Raw genomic sequence first — 23,460 nt, forward strand, 5'->3', positions numbered from 1 at the left:
AATTGAAGGCCAGAACTGATGAGGTGAAGGTGAGGATCCTCCAGTAAGCCTGTGGCTGTCCAGGGCTGCGTGGAAATTGCTGCTGGAGCTTCATTCTCTTTGATATATTCTTGGATGTGCAACATGTGGATTTTCACGTTCTTGAATTTTGCCTTAAGCCTTGCATTTGTCCAAACAGGAAGCCTGCCCTGAAATCCAGACATGACCACACAAGACAGCCAACATTTGTCTTGCTTGTGTTACAGGTCTCCTCAGGAAAACAGCCCTGCCACTTCAGAAAGTGCAGGGGGCACTGGGGAGACAGAAGCCAAAACCTCTCCTCCTCCAATTCAGTGATTCTCAAAGGCAGCTGCATCTCTGGAGGAGAAGCAGGAACAGCTGGAGCAAAAGAAAGGCCAAATGACATGATGCCATTAGGATTATTTCATCTCCCTGTTGAACAGGAGCCTAAAGCAGTCCCTTTGTCAGTGAAATCCTCCTGTGTGGGGCTGTTACACCATTGCAGGGCAGGGGCCACAAACACGTGCAAGTCCTGGAGAGTTTCACACTCTGGGAAGGACAAGATGTCCCAGAGAAATGGCCACAGGGGACTTTTCAGCTCCTGAGATATCTGTTGCCGGGTGTCCTGGAAGAAGCAGCGCTGAAAGAAGCAACAAAACGAGGGTGCATTGGACACACAAAAAATTTGGTGAATGGTAGATGGTACCCCAGGATAGCCTGTCAGGAAGGTTAGCTAAATGGTGTCCTACATGAGTAACAGCATCTCCCTTCCCTGCAGCAAACGCTTTCCATGTCCAAACCAAAACCTGTTGTTTTGTTGGGTTTTGTGTTTGGTTTTTTAGGTTTGTTTTTTTTTTTTTTTTTCCATATGAATGCCATGATGCAGGTCTGCCCCTTCAGGTAGGGGGGGTTTGGCACAGATGAGATGATAGGGTGTCTCTCCCCCCCTCCCTCTGTGTTTTCCAGAGGGCTCATTCTCACTGGATCCTACTTCTAGTGCTCTTTGCATCTTTGTTGGTTCCATCTGCAGTACACAAGTGCCTGTAAAGGGCTTGGAAGAGGAAAGCATTAGGTAGAGGTAAATATTGATGGTAATAAGAACAACTGCAAGAGGGACCCTACTTGGGCTGTGTTATAAAGACACTCTGAAACCACCCACCCCTGCAAAGTAACCTCTTTGCTTGCTCTGCTTTGTCCTTCATCCTCCTGTGCACCAATTGCTTAACTCATCTCACTTAATGTTTTTCTTTCTCCTCCCTGGAATTTGGATCAAGTGCCCCTTTCTGTGGTCATGATATGCCTCCTTCATATCTTCCTCCTACCTTGTTACATGTAAAGAAAAAGTGGGGCAATAATAATTCTTTTAATCCCTTGTGAGCCCTCCGATGCCACTCGCTGTGTCCTCTGATCCAAAAGCCATATAGAGCAGTAGCACAGATGGGTAGCTCGGCTCTGGTGGCTGGAGACAGGTGTTAAAGACTCTCAGTTGGGTGCATGCAGTGAGGAAAAAGACCCCCTCCTCTTCTCTCCTAGGGCCTGGGAAGCTTCCCAGCTTCCCTGACACCAAAGCCTCCCCTTTACAAGGTTTCAGCATCTGCTGCTGTTGACACCACTGATCCCAGGTGGATCAGATGGAAGGGTCCTGCCAGGGATGCTCTTTCTCCCCCCTTGCAGAGGGTGGCATGCAGTGCTTCCCACGTCATCCTGCCAGCATTCTTGCAGCAGAATCTGGCTCTCAGCCCCTACAGAGCAATCCTGCTCCACTTTTTGGAGGTGGTATGTCCTACCAGAGAGTTATTGGCCTGCAGCGGTGGCCTGCTAGGAGACACTTGTCCTTGGCACACCCAGCTCAACCCGCAGGCAGCAGAAAGCCTCAAAAGCCAGGAGCTGTGTGAGAAGCCCACCTTTGCTTAAGCAGTGGGATGGACCCTGGCCGGGACAGATGCTGAGTGCAGTTCCTCTGCTCACTAGTGCCAGGATGCCTTAAATAATTTCACCTCAACTATAAAAACGGCTGACCTCACAAGTATGCTGCATTTTTCAGGTGGGCAATCCCTGGTGTGTCCCATGTTCACAAAACAGTTATTTCTGTCATCCTTTGAAGCCAGGGATGCTCCTCTGCTGCAGCCTTCCCGCATGTGCACAGGGACGGCTGTTTAAAAGCCTCTCCTATCATTGTCCCTACACGCCCTGTCCATGGGGGAGATGGGGAGTGCTCAGCAAACACACTGCCTTCCAGCATGCAGCAAGCCCTGTACCCAGATAGTCTGCAGCTGAGAAACCTCATCCTCATCCAGTGTGGGATCTCAACTATAATACATGATCTGTTTCATTTCTGGCAGTAGTGGGGAAAAAAGAGAGCCTCCAAAATCTGTGAATGAGTCGTCTCTCAAATTGTGTGGGATTAAGGAAAAGGTGCAGAATAGAAATAATTTCCATGGGGGAAAGCATATCATTTCATTTGCCCATGAAAATAATGCACTGACTTCCAGAGACTTGAAAAAGAATTAAATGAGGGGTCAGAGGGTGCAATTATGAGTGTGGCTGCTCTGGGGGCAAAGCGGGTGGAAGAAATTTCCCTCCTCCCCCATGTCCCAGAGGTTTATACTTGCCCTAATGCTGCAGTTCACTGCCTCTGTAGTCGTGTTGTCCCTCCTTGTCCCCCCTGCCCTAGCCCCTAAAAATGCACATACAGAATGAAACACTGGAATAGGCCAAATACCAAAATCTGGCAAGGAACAGTTTATTATTAACTTTTAAAACTAGATCCCACCCAATATGGGATGCTATCCAAAGTGGCAGAATGTCTTAATCCGGCTTTGCTACCAAAAAATGTTCCCACGCCCCAAACTTGTTGTCAGCGGGCAATTGGCAGTGGGTCCACAGTGACAGCCCCAGCGAGGGGCAGGAGCTGAACCCAGCGTTTCCCCGTGCCAAGGGCCAGCTTTGCCATCACCCTCCCTTGTGTCCTGGGCACCCCGGGGAGCCCGACACTGGCTGGGAGGTCATGCTGTTTTCCAGTTGGCTGGTGGGATCTCTGTGCAGCATGGTCACAGGGCATCTGTACAGCCCAGACCCACCTCCCCTTACCCCCATGCTGGAAAAAGGAAGATTAAGGTGGCAAGGTGAGGCGAGACTCCCTGAGAGCCTTTGACGGGCTCTCATTAGCTGGTGGGCCCAGGCTGTGCCATATTGCTGCAGCCTCTGATCTCACCCTGCTAGTTTAAGACAGAAACTAGAACTTTTTATCCTCTCCCCACCAAAATATGAAGCAAAAATCAGCAACAGGCCTTCTTCTGTCAGCTGTGATCCCATCAGTGTCCATGGGGCAGAGGGAACGGGGACACTAGTGGAGCTGGGTGGTAGAGGAGATGGACGGGTGCCACTTCACAGCCTGTGTGCGTTGAGGCAGCTAATAAAAGCAGCAGGCCTTGGCAGTGTTGGTTGTATTTTAAAGAGACCATCTGCTCCCACCAGCCAGCAGACCAGCAACTCTGGCAGAGTGAGGCCAGCCATAAAATGGGAGCTGGCAGGGACTGCCCCAATGGGACTGCATCCATCGGGCAGACCCCAAAACCACTGCATGGCGAGGGGGCTGCCACCTGAGGTCCCGGCTCTGCACAGCCCCGAAGGTATCTTTCATTTATCGACCAGAGCCATTTGATGTGAATTTCTCTGATGCCTTCACACAATTGTCACATGGAAATCGGGTCTATTAAGCAGCTTCGGACTGCAGCCAGTGCACTATACATTACGGCAAACTTTCATCCAATTATTATTATTATACCTCCTGCTTCTGCCATAAATAAGATCGGAGGCTTTTTCTGGGCCTCTTGTTGGAGCAGGGTGGGTGTGAATCGCTGCCCAGATTTGCACAGGTGAGCCTGGCACTGCCGCACTCCTCTTCTGCCTGGGACACCCTCCTGGGACAGCAATAGATCAGGGTGATGATGGGCAGCTGCAGCTTCCTCATGGGTGGTGGCAGGAGCAGAGACCGTGAGCAGCTGAGCAAGGAGAGATGCTGCTGCTTGAGCTGGGAGTTTGCAGATTGATGTTACAAAGACTTGGCTAGTGGTGTGGCTCAGTGACAGGGGCTGGTTTGTACTGGAGGATGGCTGAGCAGCAAAAACAGTCTGATCCCCTCTCCCCACCAGCCTGCACGAAACATTCCTGGCACTCCCCCAGGATGTTTCTCACCTTGTTTTGCATTGAAATAGGGAATGGAATGGTTTGACTTTTTTAATTGAATTGTCTCAAGACTCAATGGCAAATTTCTGTGAGCTCTGAAGTGAGTGGTAGTGAGCGTCCTGCCTCTTTGGGGATCCTCTGTCCATGTTGCTTATGGGAGGAGGCTCTCCATGTGTTTGTGCTAGCTCCCAGACACCCCAAATCAAGCCCTGCTGCCTGGGAACTGCCATGGACCACACCGGAGGTGCTCTGCCTGTTCCGGGCTATCTGCAGTCAACCATGCTACTGCTTCTACTTGAGGTTTTCTACCTTCTGTCTCCATTCACGTCCATTCCTCATGTTTGCTTCCAGTTGGTGGTGCAGAAAACAACCCACCCTTCAAACAGCAGCAGTAATTCACTGGCACCACATGGCAGGTGTGGTCTCAGCTGCAAGCAGGGGCCAGCCAGCTCCAGTCACCCAGGAGATCTTTGGCCAAATAGCAAGATGCACATCTCCAGCATGGGCCCTGCAGTGCCCTGAAGCTCCCTGCATGCTGGTAATGACATACCCATGCGTGCCCTTCCTCACCCGCTTTTACCTGTGTTTTCTTGGCATGCAACCACTCTGTCCCTGATGGCATACCTGGTCTGGTGCTGCCAGCCCTGATGATTTTTACTGTAAGATGCCAAAACTCTGTCATCTCTTTTGAAGAGCGGGGAGAGATCTGCTAAATTGAGATCTAATTGTTCATTTAAACTAATTAAATTACCAAACCCAAGGAATTTTGAAGGGGTTGTTAGGACTCCTGCCCTTCCTTCTCCCAAGCACATATGCAGGGGGGCAGGTAACCCTGCAACTGCCGGCCACAGGCTTTCTTGCAGCCTCCTCTAGAGCTGCTGATGGTGTCCCACATCAGGAGCAGAAGATGCAAGGCCAGTCTAATCTGCTCTGGCAGTTCCCTTGTTTCTAAGCATCATTTCCCCCCTCTTCTAGAAAACAAGCATGTTAGTGTTACACGGTTTTGGCATCTGAGTTGCCTGACGGCTTTAAAAGGGAGTAAACATTCATCCTGCTGACATGGCAATAAAACCGGTGCATCTGGAAGAGAGGAGTCAGCAGCAGATGTGCTCCTGCAAACTGCTCGCCGTGATGAATGCTCTTCCCAGATACTGCTAATCCCTTTTTCTCGTGCTCCTAGGCCTCCTTAATTGTGCTCCCTGTGATTAAATAACTCTTTGAAGACATCACTAGCAGTTATTTCTTCCACACGGGAATGTCGCTTACCAGGTTTGTAGCCTTTGGCTGTAGGCGTAGGGAGCTCGTTTGGCAAGGGCCATGGGGAGAGCAGTGTCCAGGGTGCTCTGGTGACTCCAAAATGCTCTGGGGAGCAGCGTCCACCAGAAGGTCAGGGCCACCCAGCTGCGCAGGAGGGATGGTGGGCTTGACGGGGATGTGCCTGGATGCCCCACGTGAACCCAGGGATGGCAAATTCCCAGGGAGCTGCTGCTTCCCCGGTGGTGCTTCCTCTCCCAGCTACTCAGGAAGAGCAAAGTGCATGGATTTGGGGAGGAGAGGGGTGCCATGGCTGGGGTGATGCATTAAATTGGGCCATCCTCCCAGGAGCAGAGGGGAGGTAGGTAGTGGTTTCCGGCCTCTGCAGGCTTCCTTGCGAATATGGTACCCAAAGCCTGTTTTTTTGAAGGACGCTGAAGCCTCTGTCTGCGGGAGGGACACAAAAGTCTGACAGGGCTGCAAGTGTCTGAGGGGCTTTGCCAAAACACAGATCAGGAGGGAACTTATTTTATGGGTGCCTACACCCTGGAAAAATACTAGACACAGCTGTTTTCTGCAGGATGGGCCCTAATGCGGCAGGGAGCCGGCAGCAGCAGTGCTCCATCTTCTGAATGCCATGCTCCCAAATGCTCCCAGGGCAGGACCCCATTCCCATGCCAGCCCAGCCTAAGCCCCCCCAACTGCCCACCCTGAAGCTTGCACCAGGCATCTCCAAGGCAGAGGAGGCAGGTCCCCGTAGATAGAGGCAAGCGATTGCCTGAATATTCATGTTTCGGCAGGCAAGCTACAGCAGGCCCTTGTTACAAACTGCTACCCAAACTGCTTACATCCATAAATGAGGGAAATAAATAAACAGATGCTTGTTAATTGACTTAATTACCCACCAGCAAACAGGAGACTGGGAGCACATCAATAAAAAATGTTTTAAAAAGCAACTCATAGTAATTCTTTTCCATATGCAAACCATGCCGGTCTCTTCTGTCTACAACAGAGTCCCCAAAGACAAGAAATGGATTTTCATTAGGTGGGAAGGAGAACTCAAAGTCTGAAAATTAGGATTGTGTCCTGAAATGAGGCCCAAATTTATGCCCTCTTCCCAAAACCCTGGCTCTTTGAAATCCAGGCTGGGTCAGCATTTAACATATAGCCATACCAGGAGTTATTGCAAACAACCCTCCTTGAGCAAGAGAAATCCAGCAGCTGAGGTAATCCTTCTTGTTTTCCAGCAAGGAGCAGGCATGAAGGAGAATGAGGCAAGGCTGGGGAACTCTTAAAGATATTTTATTGATTTTTTTTTTTTTTCTCAGAAGACGCTCGAGCAAAAGGGAAATGGAATAATTGAAGACCCATCTCCCTCACTGCCATGTGGCCATATCCAACCTGAGAGCATGGGATAGCTCTGATGTGCTCCTGATGGGGCTGATGCTCAGTGTAAATACCCACAGCTGAGTGCTGGGCTGGCAGACCAGGATGCATAAATAAGAAGTACTGCCCAAGCCGGAGGCTTGTGGCCTGACCCCTGATCTTTTGTCCCAGGGTGGATGCAGAGGGTCCTGTGCAGACCCTGGAGCTAACCCTGTTGAGCCTGGGAGCGGGGATCTGCTCCACAGCTCCGGATGGACAGGCCTGTCCCCACCCTGTGGCTATTTGCATGCCCTTTCCTGGCAGCCCTAACCTCTCATGGGGAACTTCTGTCAGAGTCCATCTGAATGAAACCCAGACCACGATGTGGTCTCTTGACCAGAACTGCAGAAGCTGTCATCTCCCATGACCTCACTTGATCATAACACCACCAATAAAACCCCAAACCTGCAAAAATGGCCATGCCAAGCTCCAAAGTCTGCAACAACTTGAGTTCTAATTTTTTTCACTTTCTAGAAGTGATTCCCCCTGTATGGGTGCTCCCAGCTCAGCAATGCACGAAGAAATCACTGCTGCAAACTGCCTTGTGCACACACCCTGAGCCCTGCCAGGCAAGACAGGTACCTGCCCTTTTCTAGCCTCCTTTCTCAGCGTGTTTGCTCTGTTCCTGGTCTGGCAGGGAGGCTGTGCGGAAAAACCAGTGTGGGTTCCCTCAGGACTGCTTGCAATCAGTCTCCAGTGCCGTTACCTGTGTATCACGCAGCCCCAATGTTTAACAAGTGCCCCCAGGGCAGGCAGGTTATGAAAGAAGTCCCATTAGCGTCCCCCTCACTGCCTCCCTGACGTCAATGTGACGCAGTGTAATCAGGGGAAAAAGCAGAGCAGGGTATGAAACACTGGGGAGCGCAGGCTTTTGGGTGCAACTGGAAAAAACAAAGAATGAAGGGGTGGAGCAAGTGGCAATAAGAGATGAAGGGAGATTGTCTTATCACCCAGAGCTGGCAGCTGGAGTGAATTTCCTCTCCTGAGTGCAGACTCTGCAGGCATGGGTGACGTTCTCCCATTGCTCGGGTCCTGCAGACCCAGCCCTCGCCATGGGCACCAGGGTGGGTGCAGCAGAGAGGGGGCCGGGCAGGGGACAGCGGGCAGGTGCTGCACCAGCTCTCGGGCTTGCCTTGCTCAGATCTGATGGCGTGTGGATTTTAAATCATGCAGGGATGATGTAATGCCACGATGCCCAGGCACTTAATTTTGCACCTAGATTTTGAACAGGCTTTAACAGTGTTTGTTGGACAGTAACTTCAGTAAGGAGCCAGTGCATCTGCATCAACAGGAAGCTGCTCATATGGCTGCATCTGTCCTGTGAACTCAGGGAAAGAAACTAGATCTGCACAATCTCTCTGACAGCAACCCAACAGCATGTACACTACAGATTGCCCCACCTGAACTCTAGGGTGGCAGACTGCGTTGTGCCTGTTGTGCTACAGAAGATTGCATGTTCATCCCAAACTCTGCAATATTTGCTGAGCCACCTCCATCAGTATTTCTGGTTTTGTCCGAAAGAAAGGAGTGAGCAAGAGCTCACTCTGTTCCTCTGCTTGCAGGGCAGACCCTGCAGCTGGGACCCACACACACTGAAACAGCAGAAGGCTCTTTCAAAATGCACATGAACCCAAGTCTTACTTCTGAATCTTTTAAGTCTTACTTCTGTACTTTTTAACACAGTCTCCTGACTTTTTTTTTTTCCTTGGAGCTCACAGCAATTGCTAAATGCAGGTGACACTGGGGATGTGGGCTAGAAGCAATACTTTCACTGTGCTGACCTACCTGGCTTTGGCTGGGCATCACCAGTGCTCAGCAGGATGACTGTCGGGAAGTCCCCAGCATCACAGGTACAAGCTGGAGGTTGTGGCCAAACACCCAGTGAGCACCAGGTGGAGGAGATGGAGAGAATGGGAGCCAATACGGGGAGGGGGAGAGGCAGCCTCTCAAAGCACTGTGGCAGTGTAAGGCAGCTGGGATGCCCTCATTGCTCCTGTTTGGGAATATCAGGCCCATGTGCCTGGAGAGAATCAGACACAGTGATGGCATCTGGCACTTTTGCTCCATCTATCCCTCGGTCTCCTGCTGAACCTGGTGTCGTGGGATGCAAGCAATGAGGGCATGTTGCATCCCCAGTCCAGACACTGCTCTGCAGCATCAAGAGAAGGATGCAGTTTCAAACACAGGAGCTGTGTATCTTTGAGCCTTGAGCCCATGGAAGATAAGCAGCAGCTCCATAAGCTCTCCACACCCTGCCAGGTAAAAGGCCACCCTGCCATCTGGCACTGCTCCTGGTTCAATGCCTGGGAAATAGATAAGAAGCTCAGCTACAGGAGTGGGATGATTGCACATCCCCCCCCTTTTGGAAGTGCTGCAGGAACCCATCAAAGGACAGTGGGGAGAGGAGTGGAGCATGCCAAGGTGGTCGTGGTGGGACCAGGCTTGCAGTGCTTGGCTGGTCTGTCCTGCCCTGGGGGAAGGGAGCGTGTTTGAGGCTGTCTGAAGGAGTGGGGCGCCGGGCAGGCTTCCTGGCAGCCTGCGGGCTGCTCTGCCAGCCTTGCACGACCAGTTTCCAAGCCCAGCGTGTCTTTCAGCAAGACATGCATTTCACCACCTGCTCATTCAGGCCTCTGGCTGCCACGTTACCTATTTGTCGGCATGCTTGTTTGGCTTTCTGAAATGTGCCTGTCCGGCTCCTCTGGCATCCAACATGCTGCTGCCTGCCTCATGCACTCTCCAGATTTGGGTTCCTCCTTGGAAAGCATCCACATCACCAGCTATTTTTGGAACAGAGGCATCTATTTTCTTGTGCTGTTCCCTGCTGGGTTAACCTCACAGCTCCCCAAGGCCCCCTTCCCCCAGTACTCTCTCCCTTCTCGTAGCATGACTTCTGTGTGCCCCACAGCATCTCCAGTGCATAGTGCTGCTAGAGCCCCAGGATGCAGGACAGAGCCCTTGCCACCATTTTGTGGATGCCCTGAGCCTGTGCCTGCCCCATGAGTTGTCAAGGGGGTCCAGGAGTGGGGTCGAGTGGGGTGTGCAAGGTGTCCACCTCCAGTGGTGGGCTCCCACAGTCTGCCATGATCCTGCCATGACGTCCTGCCAAGAAGACAGCAAGCCAACCTGTAGCATGGGATGTATAGTGGAGGACCAGGTCCGCTGCCTCTCCAGGCTGAAGCCAGGTATGGACATGAGTGGCAAAGTCTCCAAACAGCATGGGTGGGAGCTGTATTTTGGGGTGAGCCCCTGCATTAGGCAACACAGAGAGAGATTGCCGGAAAGGCTAGGTGCTCTTGTCAGGTTGTGAGTTGAAGGCTGCACTGCAGTCCTTGGGGCTGTCCTTCTCCCTTGCCACAGCCTTCAGAGTTGGGCTGAGTTCTGCAGCCATGGTGCTCCCCCAGCTTAGGACCTCTGAGACACATTTAACCAAAAGTTACACCTCTTTGATTTCCTCAGTGATGTTGCGTTCCCTTTGCTGCCAATTTCTTTGTGCCTCTTCCAGAAAGCTAGTCAACAATTTTCAACTGTGTTGGTTTGCAGAAGATAGAAGGGGGGGGTTGGGAAGGGGAGATGGGATGGAGCTATTTTAGTCTAAGTCCATCTGCGTTGATAATTCTCCATACAGTACTGGAGCAGGATTTGCTGGGTGGCCTGGCCGAGCAAATACCTTGCATGCTTTGCAAGCACTTCAGTCTCCACATGCCCATGCCCATGCATCTCTGCTTGCAGCCTGGTGGGTCAGCATGTGCTTCAGCAGAGCCACGAGCAGAGCTGCAAATGCGGACACCGCAATGGGAACAAACAGCACCAGCAGCTCCTTCCCACCACACGTTCTTCTCCCTGCAGTCAGAGCCACATCTCAGGAACAGTGATTTCAGCACTGATGGCCCCTCAGCATGTTAGAAAAGTTTCATGCAATCTGTTTACTGTTGGACATATGCTGTGTTCATGCTGCCTGGAGTCTTGCTGCCTCTAATAACTTTGGGTGTAATTTTCTCCAGTTTGGTGCCTGGGGCGCTGATTGACACCTGTGGAAATAGGCCTCCAAGGGGGTGCAAAATGCCTTTGTTCCTCTGGTGTAACTCCTTTACTGCCGCTATAAAAAATGGCACATGTTGCCCCTGAGGCACGGATCCTCCATGGGAAATCAGAGGAGGGAGATGGGAGGAGGGGGAACCATGCTGCACTTCACCACCTTAGGAAGCTTGAGGGAGGCTGAGGTACCTGTATCAGTGAGAATCTGCATGCATGTGTATAAGTGTATATAGATCTATAATGATAGATATATATGTCTTACAGAGAATGAATACTACTGCCAAGGATGAAATCTCTAACGTTAGTCTCAGGGATGCCAAGGTCACAGCAACAGCAGCTTTGCTGCACCTGGAAGTCGCCTGGGTGGACGGGAGGTGTGCATTTAATGCACAGCATCTCTTCTTGCAGAAAAAAAGCACAGCACAGGATTGAGTGCATCCTCAGCAAGTTTGCAGATGACACCAAGCTGAGTGGTGTGGTCGACACGCCAGAGGGATGGGATGCCATCTAGAGGGACCTGGACAAGCTCGAGAAGTGGGCCCGTGTGAACCTCATGGGGTTTAACAAGGCCAAGTGCAAGGTCCTGCACCTGGGTCGGGGCAACCCCTGGTGTCAATACAGGCTGGGGGATGAAGGGATTGAGAGCAGCCCTGCCGAGAAGGACTTGGGGGTACCGGTGGATGAAAAGCTGGACATGAGCCAGCAATGTGCGCTCACAGCCCAGAAGGCCAATCGTATGCTGGGCTGCATCCAAAGAAGCGTGGCCAGCAGGTTGAGGGAGGTGATTCTGCCCCTCTACTCTGCTCTGGGGAGACCCCACCTGGAGTACTGCGTCCAGCTCTGGAGCCCTCAGCATAAGAAAGACACGGGCCTCTTGGAGCGGGTCCAGAAGAGGGCCACGAAAATGATCAGGGGGATGGAACACCTCTCCTATGAAGAAAGGCTGAGAGAGTTGGGGTTGTTCAGCCGAGAGAAGAGAAGGCTTTGGGGAGACCTTCTTGCAGCCTATCAGTACTTAAAGGGGGCTTATAAAAAAGATGGCGGCAAACGTTTGAGCAGGGCCTGTTGCGACAGGACAAGGGGGAATGGCTTTAAACTAAAGGGGGGTAGATTTAGACTAGATATAAGGAAGAAATTTTTTACGCTGAGGGTGGTGAAACACTGGAAGAGGTTGCCCAGAGAGGTGGTGGATGCCCCATCCCTGGAAACATTCAAGGTCAGGTTGGATGGGGGCTCTGAGCAACCTGGTCTAGTTGAAGATGTCCCTGCCCACGGCAGGGGGGTTGGACTAAATGACCTTTAGGGGTCCCTTCCAACCCAAACTATTCTATGATTCTATGATCCTGGTTTGATTTTCCAGTTTTCCTCATTTTCTAAGCGCTGTTCCAGAATAATGCCCTGAGGGGAGTGCTCCGGGGCCCCAGCTCTGTGCCACAGTGTCCTGCTGTATGCGCCCAGCTCATCAGCTTTGTTGCAACACAGTTTGCACCAAAACAGACAATTAAAAAGAATAATAATTTTAAAAGAGCACTATTTGGGGGCTAGGATAATCAGGGTTTTTTCAGCATGAGGGAAGCCAATGGGACAGTGCTCTTCCAGCATTGTTTTTGATCTCAGGTGAGGAGTTTGGGCTGTGATGTACTCTGTGAGCCAGGTAAAGCTGCCTTCCACAGAACTGGCTTTTCAATGTACATATTAGAGTATATTTGCAATGTAAATTAATAAGTGCCATCTGCTTACCTCTGATGTTATGAGAATGTTGTCTTGTGACTGGCTACAAACAAGACAACATTGAAGAGGTAACACCTGCTGGTACATATTACTGCAATTTATTTTCAAACAGTAGAAGATTATTTTGGATGGGAGAAATAGGTATAATCTCCTCTTGCTATGTATTAAGTGCTAATGAGAGGCACGTGTGTGGATTGCCAGACGACATCTTTGAGGAATAAATAGTAAGGATGAAGTCAAGTGCATCCAAGGGCAGAAGGACCTCAAGAAGGAAGCCATACCTCTGCAGCTTGTCCATGGGGGGACAAGGGGATGTTTAGCTGATGAAAAATTGCTGCTTGTCAAATGTAAAGCTTGCTGCAGGAATATATTGATTTCAGGCAAAAGAGCCCTAGAGGTAAAAAAAAAGAAAGGTCTGTCAAAACATCCCACTTTAGCCTTGGGGATGGTCTGAATTTTAATTTCAAAATCACAGCCTACTTTTGAAATGGAAATTATTCTAATGCTGAGACAGAGATGAAATCTTTCCGGTTTAGCAAAACAAAATGTTTCATTTGACCCCAGATACACTTTTCCCCAGTTTTCCCAGAATAGGAATAAAATCTAAAGAAATACATAGTAGATAAAAACCTGGGATCCTTGCAGACCACCAGTTCTCATTTCCACTCGATGTTCCCAAGCTGACATCCAGCCTCCCATCATACCTCTTTATTTTTCTCATCCCCTTATTTTTCTGCAGATTGGCAGTACCACAGGGCAGGGACTCACAGGCCTGGGTTTTAATATCTGACAGCACGTGGGTTATGAATTCCAGTGTGGCTATATAGGTATTCATGTAGGTAATTGTTATGTTGGTGACTAGCTTTTATTTTATGCTGCCTGAAGCATCCTGAGGTGAACAGGCGGGAGCGTGGTGCCAGTGTGCCCACTCGGCAAAAGCTCTGTTGTGAAAGGTATGGCAGCTGAACCGCTCTTACCAGGGAGTAGGCAATGCCGATTTTCCCGATTTTCTGCAGCCTGCATAGAGCTGGGTGTGCAGGACAGGGGTTTCCCCCAGCGCAGAGCAAGGATGCTGGGCGGGGGTAGACCTCCTGCCCAAACCTGCAGAGACGGAGGAGCTCCTGATGAGCTTGAGCAGGGGAGAGGAGAAGCCAGGTGGGATTTTACAGAGGAGAGGGCTTTTCTAACGAAGGGGCAAGGTCAGGAAAGGAGAAAGTGGCTGCAGAAGGGTAGGACAATCACTGCTGGGCAGGTCTTGGGCTGCCAGAGCAAACGGGATGGGAAATGTTGGAAACATTCATGATGCTAGCCAAAGAAATGAATGAATGAGTTTGGGGATGCTCCACAGAGCTGGGGTGCACATCGGCTTCTGCAGAGAGGTCAAGGCAGGGATAAGTGCCTTGTTCTCAAGAGTAAGAGCTTTTGATATGACACTGAAGAGGGGGGGTCGGAGCCTAGAGCAGTCTCCAGGCGCATCATAGAATCATAGAATCATTACGGTTGGAAAAGACCTTTAAGGTCATCGAGTCCAACCGTCGACCCAACACCACCATGCCCACTAAACCATGTCCCTAAGTGCCTCATCTACTCGTCTTTTAAATACCTCCAGGGATGGTGACTCAACCACTTTCCTGGGCAGCCTGTTCCAATGTTTAACCACTCCTTCAGTAAAGAAATTTTTCCTCATGCCCAATCTAAACCTCCCCTGGCGCAACTTGAGGCCATTTCCTCTCGTCCTATCGCTAGTTACTTGGGAGAAGAGACCGACACCCACCTCGCTACAACCTCCTTTCAGGTAGTTGTAGAGAGCCATGAGGTCTCCCCTGAGCCTCCTTTTCTCCAGGCTAAACAACCCCAGTTCCTTCAGCCACCCCTCATAGGACTTGTTCTCCAGACCCCTCACCAGCTTCGTTGCCCTTCTTCTGGACACGCTCTAACACCTCAACGTCCTTCTTGTAGTGAGGGGCCCAAAACTGAACACAGTATTCGAGGTGCGGCCTCACCAGGGCCGAGTACAGGGGCACGATCCCTTCCCTAGTCCTGCTGGCCACACTATTTCTGATACAGGCCAGGATGCCATTGGCCTTCTTGGCTGCCTGGGCACACTGCCGGCTCACGTTCAGCCAGCTGTCAACCAGAACCCCCAGGTCCTTTTCTGCTGGGCAGCTTTCCAGCCACTCTTCCCCAAGCCTGTAGCGCTGCATGGGGTTGTTGTGGCCGAAGTGCAGGACCCGGCACTTGGCCTTGTTGAATCTCCTACAGTTGGCCTCGGCCCATCGATCCAGCCTGTCCAGGTCCCTCTGCAGAGCCTTCCTACCCTCGAGCAGATCAACACTCCCGCCCACCTTGGTGTTGTCTGCAAACTTACTGAGGGTGCACTCGATCCCCTCATCCAGATCATTGATAAAGATATTAAACAAGACCGGCCCCAGTACTGAGCCCTGGGGAACACCGCTCGTGACCGGCCGCCAACTGGATGTAACTCCATTCACCACAACTCTCTGGGCCCAGCCGTCCAGCCAGTTTTTTACCCAGCGCAGAGTACACCTGTCTAAGCCATGAGCTGCCAGCTTCTCTAGGAGAATGCTGGGGGAGACAGTGTCCCCAGCATCCTTGGGAAGGACGGGGAAGCCTGAGCAAGCAAGCCACGAGAAACCTCAGAAACGTTTCTCCTGGGACACGTCTTAAGTGAATTTTCTAACAACAGTTATATTTGAGAGGCTCGTTATCAATGATACTAAGCAAACCTGGCAGCTCCCCTTCTTCTGCTGCAGACCTGCAGGGAGCAGTTTTAATGTGGTGCACCCAGGGGTGTGATGCACGGCAAGGCTCTTCTTACTCTGGGTGCAGGGTATCCTTGCCGTATCCACAGCCATCCTTGGCTCTGTAGCAGGACAAAACCAGCAGACTGAGGTATCATCAGCAGTGCAGGTAAGTTGTGTGGAAGCATTTTCCTGCATTGTGTGTAACTGAACAGCTGGAGTCCCAGCCGTGTGGCGGTGGCGGCTCAGAAGCAATAACTGGAGCAGACCTCTCATGGAAGACAATTGCACAAGTCATTTAAGCTGGAGGAGGCAGAAATGACCTAAAGCACAGGCAAATCTACCTGGGAAAGTATCACTGTGTATTCGCCTGGTCCTCATGGTCTTTCCCTGAACATACACCCCTGTTATAGACAATAACTGGCAGAGATGCTGCTAGGGCCATTGTTTCAGACAGGACCCTGGGCTAAACAGATCTGAGTAAAGAATTGCTTTCTGTCACTGGTGGGAAAGACTTTTATGCTTTTTCTGCATTTTAAAAAGGATTTTTACAATGAAAAGGCACCAATGGAAATTTTTCCCTCATCTGACAGACTTCTGTGTCATTTTAAGCACAGGGGCAATGGTGGGCTGGCATGGGGATACCCTTCAGTGTTGGTAGCTACTGTTGCTTTCACCGAGTTTTTGGGGCAAAGCAGAGAAGGCCGGGGTCTGGAGCACCACTAGGGTGCTCACACTTGCTGTCTTGGCTGCGTTTGAAGCACCACTGTCTCCTGGACATCCCTCCCTGCTGTCCCATCTCACCCATGGCCCTTGCTGGAGGGGGCGGGGGGCTGTTGGGGACATATTCAGCTAGATTAAAGCCTTTCCTCCATGATGTGCCTCCACTGTGCTTCCTGCTCAGTTTATATTATCCTGGTGATGTTCAGCTGCCTCTCTGCCCCTTGGCCGCTTTCCATCCCTCCTGCTTCCCTCCCCAAAATCTGGGGCGATACAGTCAAGCCTTAATGAAACATTACCGGTGACTCAGGCCCGCTGGCTGTTATGAGTGGCACATGGCCCAGTGCAGAAATGCCATTGTGGGTGTTTGCACTGGAAATTGTGGGCCGGGAGGGAGAAGGGTGCTGGTGGCAGCCACAAGGCGCTGCTGCCTCACCACCGGCACAGCCCCGCGCCACGGGACATTTTGCAACCGCTGCTGATGTGGGGGATACTGGGGGGGTAGGGGGGATGCTGGGGGCAGGGGGATGCTGGGGCACAGGCAGGGGTACCCAGCAGAGAGGTCGACACAGCATGTGGTGGTGGTGGTGGCAGAGCAGCGGGTTATCGGTGCTCCTCATCCCCAGGGCTGGGCCGCTGCCAGAAGAGGACTGACCACAGCTGGATTTCCTGGTAAAAATAACTCCATGGCATAAACTTTCACAGGAGGAAGGGTAGAGAGCAGCCAGGGTCTGACTCCCTCCCCTCCACCACATCAGCAAATATCTGCCCAGGCCAGCATGAATCAGCAGAGGCTAGGGGCAAGCAGTGGGGAACGTCTTAGGTTGGCACTGGTAAAACCCAGGGGAAGTTTTTGGGGTTGAAAGGAAAATAAATACTGGGCTAAAGTGATTCACAGAGGACCTCTGGTCCTCTTGCTCACTGAGTTTGCATAAGCACAGCAACAATGGTGGAAGGGGAAAGAAACAGAGGAGGCAACAAACATGCCTTTCCCGAAAAGAGTTGGGGAAGACGGCTTTGCCCCGGGCGGTGATGCTGTTTGACTTTGTGGTATTTCTTTTGTTTTCCCTCCATGTCCCAGCCACCCAGCAGGATGGGGCCTGGCTGCCTATGTGGCATTGGCGTGAGCCCATTTGCTTTGCTGGAGCATGGTGGGAGCTGCTTTCCCACACCAGCCACCTGGCTGGTGGCTGCTGCCCTTCTTCCCAAGGGGGGCTAGCTGCTGCAGCAGCTCCCATATGCACAAGAGTGACTGCAAACCACAGGGTGGGAAAGGAGGACCTGCACGTCCCCGGTTGCCATTTCCACCTTCCCACCAAGACTTTTCCCTGGATGGTTGCTGGCTGTGCTTCTCTTCCCTGTGATCTGTCATCGGTTGCAGTCACCAGCTCACCGTTGGTTGCACACCGCGCTCACCAGCTCCTTCTCTACAGGATGCGGTGGCAATGCTGTCTCTGTTCAGTGTTTCCCAGGTCATGCCAGTGGTTGATTCCCTCACCCTGCCAAAGCTTGCTTGTACAGTGGCGCTGGGAGGAGAAGCCAGTAGTTTTCCACTATCCCCGGCATCAGAAGGCACAGAGCAAGCACTGAAAACCTGGCGAGGCTCCACAGCAGGTTCACACCTATTGCTTTCGCAAGACGTGCGATGATAAAAACCCTGAAAGGCAAAGAAAAGTCATTGCTCTGATTTACTTAGCATACTGCAAGCTGTCTTGTTTTGTTCCCTCTCTTCTTTTTTCTTTTCTTCCCCCATTTTGGGAGACGAGAGGGGGGCAGTTTATGTTCCCAGGCTATTTCAGGCAATCGCAGCATTAGTGTCTCAGGTAGCCTGACACTGACACCCCGCTCCTGTCCCAGCACTCGCAGCAAGCCCAGGATCTGCATACTGACTGTGACACTTCCTAATTGCTCAAGATGGATCGCTTAAGAAAAAGCCTTCCATATGGTCCACAGGATTTAATTTTTTTATATATTTCCCCCCCCTTGCTTCTACAACTGTTACAGGAAAAGATATTTTTCCCCCTGTTTGACATATATGTAATCTTCTTCTGATACACAAATGCCAGATGGCACTGCAAAAAGATAATAAATGTGTCTGCAGCCTTCGACAGTTAAGTCTGGGAACCTTGAAAATGGCTACAGAGGAGCTGGGAGTGGCTGAGCTTGGGGTTTTTTCGGGTGGGGTGCTGAAGATGGAGCATGTCATCAAAGGTGGTTAGGGGAACCTGGAAATGCTCCACGTCTGCCCTGTGCCCAAACCCTGCCAGGCATCCCTGTCTCGGATTTGCACTGCGCTGCTTTCAGTGGTGAGCAAACCCGAGGAAACCCGAGCGGCAGAGGGATGCTGTTCTTAAATCTACCTCTGGGAAGAGGCCCTGAGATGCAGCAAGCAACAGGAAAGCAAACTCCAGAAACCTGACGACAGAAAGCTCATTGCAGTCAATGGGCATCTTATGGGTTTGGACTGACTTTGGATCAGGTAATTAAATCCCCTGGGAACAGTGCTGTGAACACAGTCCCGCCTGTTACAAGGCGTTGAGCAAGGGTGAGCGAGGCAGTCTCTAATTTGGTTAGGAGCACCATCCCATAACCATATTACCGTATGTAAATGTTTCTTAACTTTGATCTGCTAACACACTTTCTCTAATTACAGGGATGAAAAATGACTGTCGTCTTGCTTTGTGCTCTGAGATAACCTTGGAAACACGGTCTGTCGCCGCAGCAAGGAATTTCCTCCCAAAACCTTTGTTTAATAAACAGGTATGAGAGCAATCAGGTTGCAAAGCACTTTGCTGGAAAAGGGCAGATTCATTTTTTCTCTGCTGAAGCTGCGGGGGGAAGGGAGGCTGTCTGTCTTCATGTGTTAAACTCCTTTTCACGCTTGGCGCGATGACTCACTCCTGATGCCGAACAGCGGATGTGCGTTCCTGCTGAGGTGGCTCATCCTCACTGGGGCCAACCTCGCTGCCGGCTCGCTGCAGAGCTACAGCGATGCTTTCACCAGCAGACACCTCCGGCTGCTTGGATTTCTCCACGCTGGGCTTTGTCTCTTCCCTACCGTCCATGGGGGATGCAGGCAGGGATCAGGCAGGACCTCCCCACATGCACTCCATTACTTGTCCTCCTGCCGAAGCATCCCATAGTTTCTTTCTTTTATCTCTAGAAACCACCTTCCAGTGCCGCCTGCTCCCACCAGCCCTCATGCTGCAGCTGATGGCCTCCACAAACCCATTTTTTAGGAGAATGAAGGGTTTCCAGCCTTATCTCAGGACCAGCAGCACACGGCGCTTCTTGCATGGTGCTCACCTTGGGCAAAGCACACCTGCAACGAGCTTGGCTCAGCATTGCGCTGCCTGCATGGAGCACAGGTCGGACTAGGGACCTCTGGAGGGCCTTCCCAGCTGAAATATTGCTGCTGCTGACTACAACAAAACTGTTGCGGACAGGTGCTTGGGACAGGCTGCAGGGCTGATGGACATCAATGGTGGGAAAGGCTGCCCAATGCTTTAGCTAGCCACCTTCTCTCCACAGCCCCATCAAGGAATTTTCCACAGCCTTTGTACAGATATCAGTCACGCCATCCCCAAGCAAGCTGATGGCCTGTGCATAAGGTTATGCAACTGTTTTTTAAAAACTTTACTATAAAATGCAAGCTATATGGGAGGCCGAAGGGCAGGTAAACCTGCTTGTGCCTGAGGAAATTTAACTGGCATTTCTTTTATTATACCTAGTCCAAAATAGCTGCCCATGTACGCACACTTTTTCTAGAGCAAGGGTTTAGCCTAATGCACCTGATGTGATCTCTCTGATGGGGAGGTGTCAAGCAGAGAGGCATGGGATGTACCCGAGCATGGAGCTGCAACCCTTCCCAGGTGGGAGGAGGTCTCTCCACACGGCTGCACATGTGCAGGAGGAGGTTTGCTCTTTGGTCTCTGCTGTCACCTGAGACTACCTTGGAAATCATGCAGCTTTCCTGCAGGACGGAGCAGGTTTGGACATCACTGCAAGTTCACGGATGCCCTTCTTAGCCTGTGCAGGGCAAGTTTGCTACACATCTGCATCTGTCAGAGGGCGACTGTATCTCTCCAGCTTCCCACCAGCTGCTGCCATCAGTTCTGCTTCGAGTTATGCATTTTTCTGCTGGGTCTTTTGATAGCTGTACCTCTCCTGGTGCTCCATGGTTGAAGTGAGGAGTCCTCTGCCACATGGTCATTGCACCCAGATGCTAGATATGAACCTTGAAGGCTCTCTAGACCACCAAATGTGAGGGGAAATGGAAAAAGGAGTGAAGCACCAGAATGACATTGCTTGCTTCTCTGTAAATACCTGGTGCCATCACTCTTTCTATCATTTGCCAGGAAGCCCTGAACTGCTTTCAAACTTTATTTTTCACAGAAAAGGTGGGAGGTTGCCACAAATACTATTTTTCCTGCCTATGGGCACATAAGCCAGGGAGGAAATATTTGCTGGCTGACCTGCAGTGGGCAACATCTGGGCTTTTCCAGAGGCAACTGACAAGGTTTGCCAAGGAGACCTTGGGCAGATGTGCTGCTGATTCAGGAAACGTCTGACTGTGGGTGTTTTACAGGCGCTTACAGAGCGCTGCTGCAGATCCTGTGCTCTCACAGGGTTAAACAACAGCTAAAACACTGGGAAAATGTTAGTGTCGCTTATATCAGCTAAAGAGCTGTTGAGACAGCAAGGCTGTTATTAGATTTGTCCCTGACATTTATTAAGTTTGTGTGTGTCTCTGAAATGTTCATGCTGCTCCTCTGTGTATCTTTGGACATGTCAGCTATACCAAAGCATTTCCAATTATCCTGTCACCTACGAGATAAGGTGGTCTCAAATAGGTTTTTTAATTTCTTGGGGAAAAAAAACCCCAAAGGACAAAAGAAGCAGCTCAGCGATCATGTATTTTAATTGGCCTTTGAATAGCAAATGCAAACTCTGTTTCATCTCAGGAGGCCGAAGGAGAGCACATACACGTGCATGTGCATGCTCACACACATGCGTGCGTGCCAACACCACCCTGGGCAGATAACACTCCGTCACACCTTCCTGCCCTATCTTTGACATTTCTTCTTGGGCTCTGCAGAGAGTTTTGCAGACAAAGAAACAGATAAATCTGGGACCCTTTCAGGGTTCATTTTTTTTTTTCTTTCCTGCTGTGCTTCTGGAAGTCTGGAGAAGTTCCCCTCAAAATATGTATGCAGCAGTGCAACAAGTGGGCAATAAGATTGGCTCTTTGTGCAGAACTTCACTTAGGATGTCTCCTACACATGCCCTCCCTGCTTCCCCAGGCTCGTAGGCTTTGCCACATGCAGAAATGATGATGGGAACGTGCATGCAGCTGTTTCACTGAGCTGTGTCTTGGGTGACCTGGGATTTCCAGCTTGCTTAAGGAGTTCAGAAGTGCCCAAGGCTTGATTTCAAAAGGCGTTTCATTTCTAACAGGCACGTGAATTTGGTGCTTAACTTCCAGTGAGATCTAACTAACCAGCCTAAGTGCCTTTACAGTTCTCGCTGGGCGCCTATCTATATCTTTAGGTAGAGCAATACAGCGGGAAATGTGGCTTTTAATAGCTTGTGAGTCATGGCGAGGCATGCCTGCACAGCAGGCGAGCAGCTGCGGCTGTTGCATGATGGAGACAGACCCAGGTGACTTTTAAATGTTCCCACACCACCAGCCGCCTAGCCAGGACCAGCCCGGGTGAATCTGTCCTGCTCCCATGGCATCAGGGAGCAACACAGAGGAGCATCCCGCAATCCAAAGGCTAGCAGACTGGCCTCAGGCTATTAAAAAAAAAAAGATTGATTTACCAGCATTGTCTTTGGTTTGCTCTCCTAGCAAACGTGTGTTCCCTGGGAAAGCCACGGCTGAACTCAATGGAGGCGCAGTGCTGCAAGGATGGGGGGAGCGCGGGGCTCACTGGGAGCTGCTGGAATCGGCTGCAAAAATATTCAGCTGACCAACTATGACAAGAATGAGCAGGTTTAAATTACAGCAGGAAGGATTTTGGTCAGACATCAGGAAACACTTTCTACTGGTAGGAAAAGTGAAGCACCAGCTACAGAAAATAGCTTTGAGTACATCGCAGAAACCAACAGACTCTGAAAGGGAAACCAGGACATGCCTGGTGCAGTGGTGAGGTTAGTCATGGCATGAGGAGATCAACGTGCAGCTGTCGCTGAGCTCACCCCTGCGGATGGGCTCTGAAGCACTCTTGTGTGTATCCTAAAATCAGTGTTACTTGGCACAAAGCTGGAGATGGAGAGCCTGGATGGGCTGCTGTGTCTCACATGGAAAAGAAACAGGAAGTGCCCTGGATGGGGATGGGGATGGGGATGGAGATCAGGATGGATGGGGAAGGGGATGAGGATGGGGATGGATGGGGCTGGGAATTGGGATGATGATGGGACACAAAAGCATGACTGTAAGGCCTGGGGGAATACAGCTCAGTTCCCAGCTCTGCTGCATTTCCCACATGACCCAAGCAAACCCCTTAGCCTCACTGCACATCCTTTGCCCATCTCTGCACTGATGTTCTGAGCACTGCCCTCCCTTGCAGTGTCATTGTACATCAAATAAGCTGTTTAAAGCCTGTGGCAAACAAGCCTTAGAGAGATATTCGCTATTATTCCTGATTGTGTGGACTCCAGGGCGACCAATTACCATATTTCCCTGTGAGCAAAATGTTAGTGATTATCATAAAGGATGCTTTAGGGTTTAAGACAGATACAGACTCTTTTAACAGCATTTATTTCTGAAGAACCTTCATCTTTACTCTCTCTCATGACAGCTGGTTTTTGAGTCATGAGCTGGTTGCAATTACTTTGCTTCTGTAATTCCATCTTCCCCACACTCTTCCTGGTTTCAGAGCCACTGGAGGATGGTCACCTGTGTGGAGCCGTGCATGAAAATTGGATCCCAGCTGCAGGCAAGGCTAGGAGGAAGTGAACATGGAGTATTTCAATTTAAAGTGTGTTTATTGTGCATTCTGTCACTGATTTGATGTAAAAAAATTTGCATGCAAATGACAGCAGATTTGCATCTCTCCTTTCATTGACTGCAGATGTTGAAAAAAAATATATTTGAGGGGGCTTTTTTTAAGCTTTCAAAACATCTTAGAGGAGATTTTGGCGGCTGCCCTATTAAAGCATCTATGTAAATATGCTGACCTCCTCTGAAAACAGCAGGCTGATGCCAGGGCATTTCACAGAGATGTTCGCTGTAGCACTCTGCAGTCTTTGCCTTTCTAAGATTTCTGGCATCATTTTGGAAAGATGTGGTGCTTTGGACCTTGGACACGGAACTGTCTCTCTTATAAAAATGGATTTTTAC

The sequence above is a fragment of the Aptenodytes patagonicus genome, chromosome 6, assembly GCF_965638725.1.
Source record: "Aptenodytes patagonicus chromosome 6, bAptPat1.pri.cur, whole genome shotgun sequence".
NCBI classification, from domain to species: Eukaryota; Metazoa; Chordata; class Aves; order Sphenisciformes; family Spheniscidae; genus Aptenodytes; species Aptenodytes patagonicus.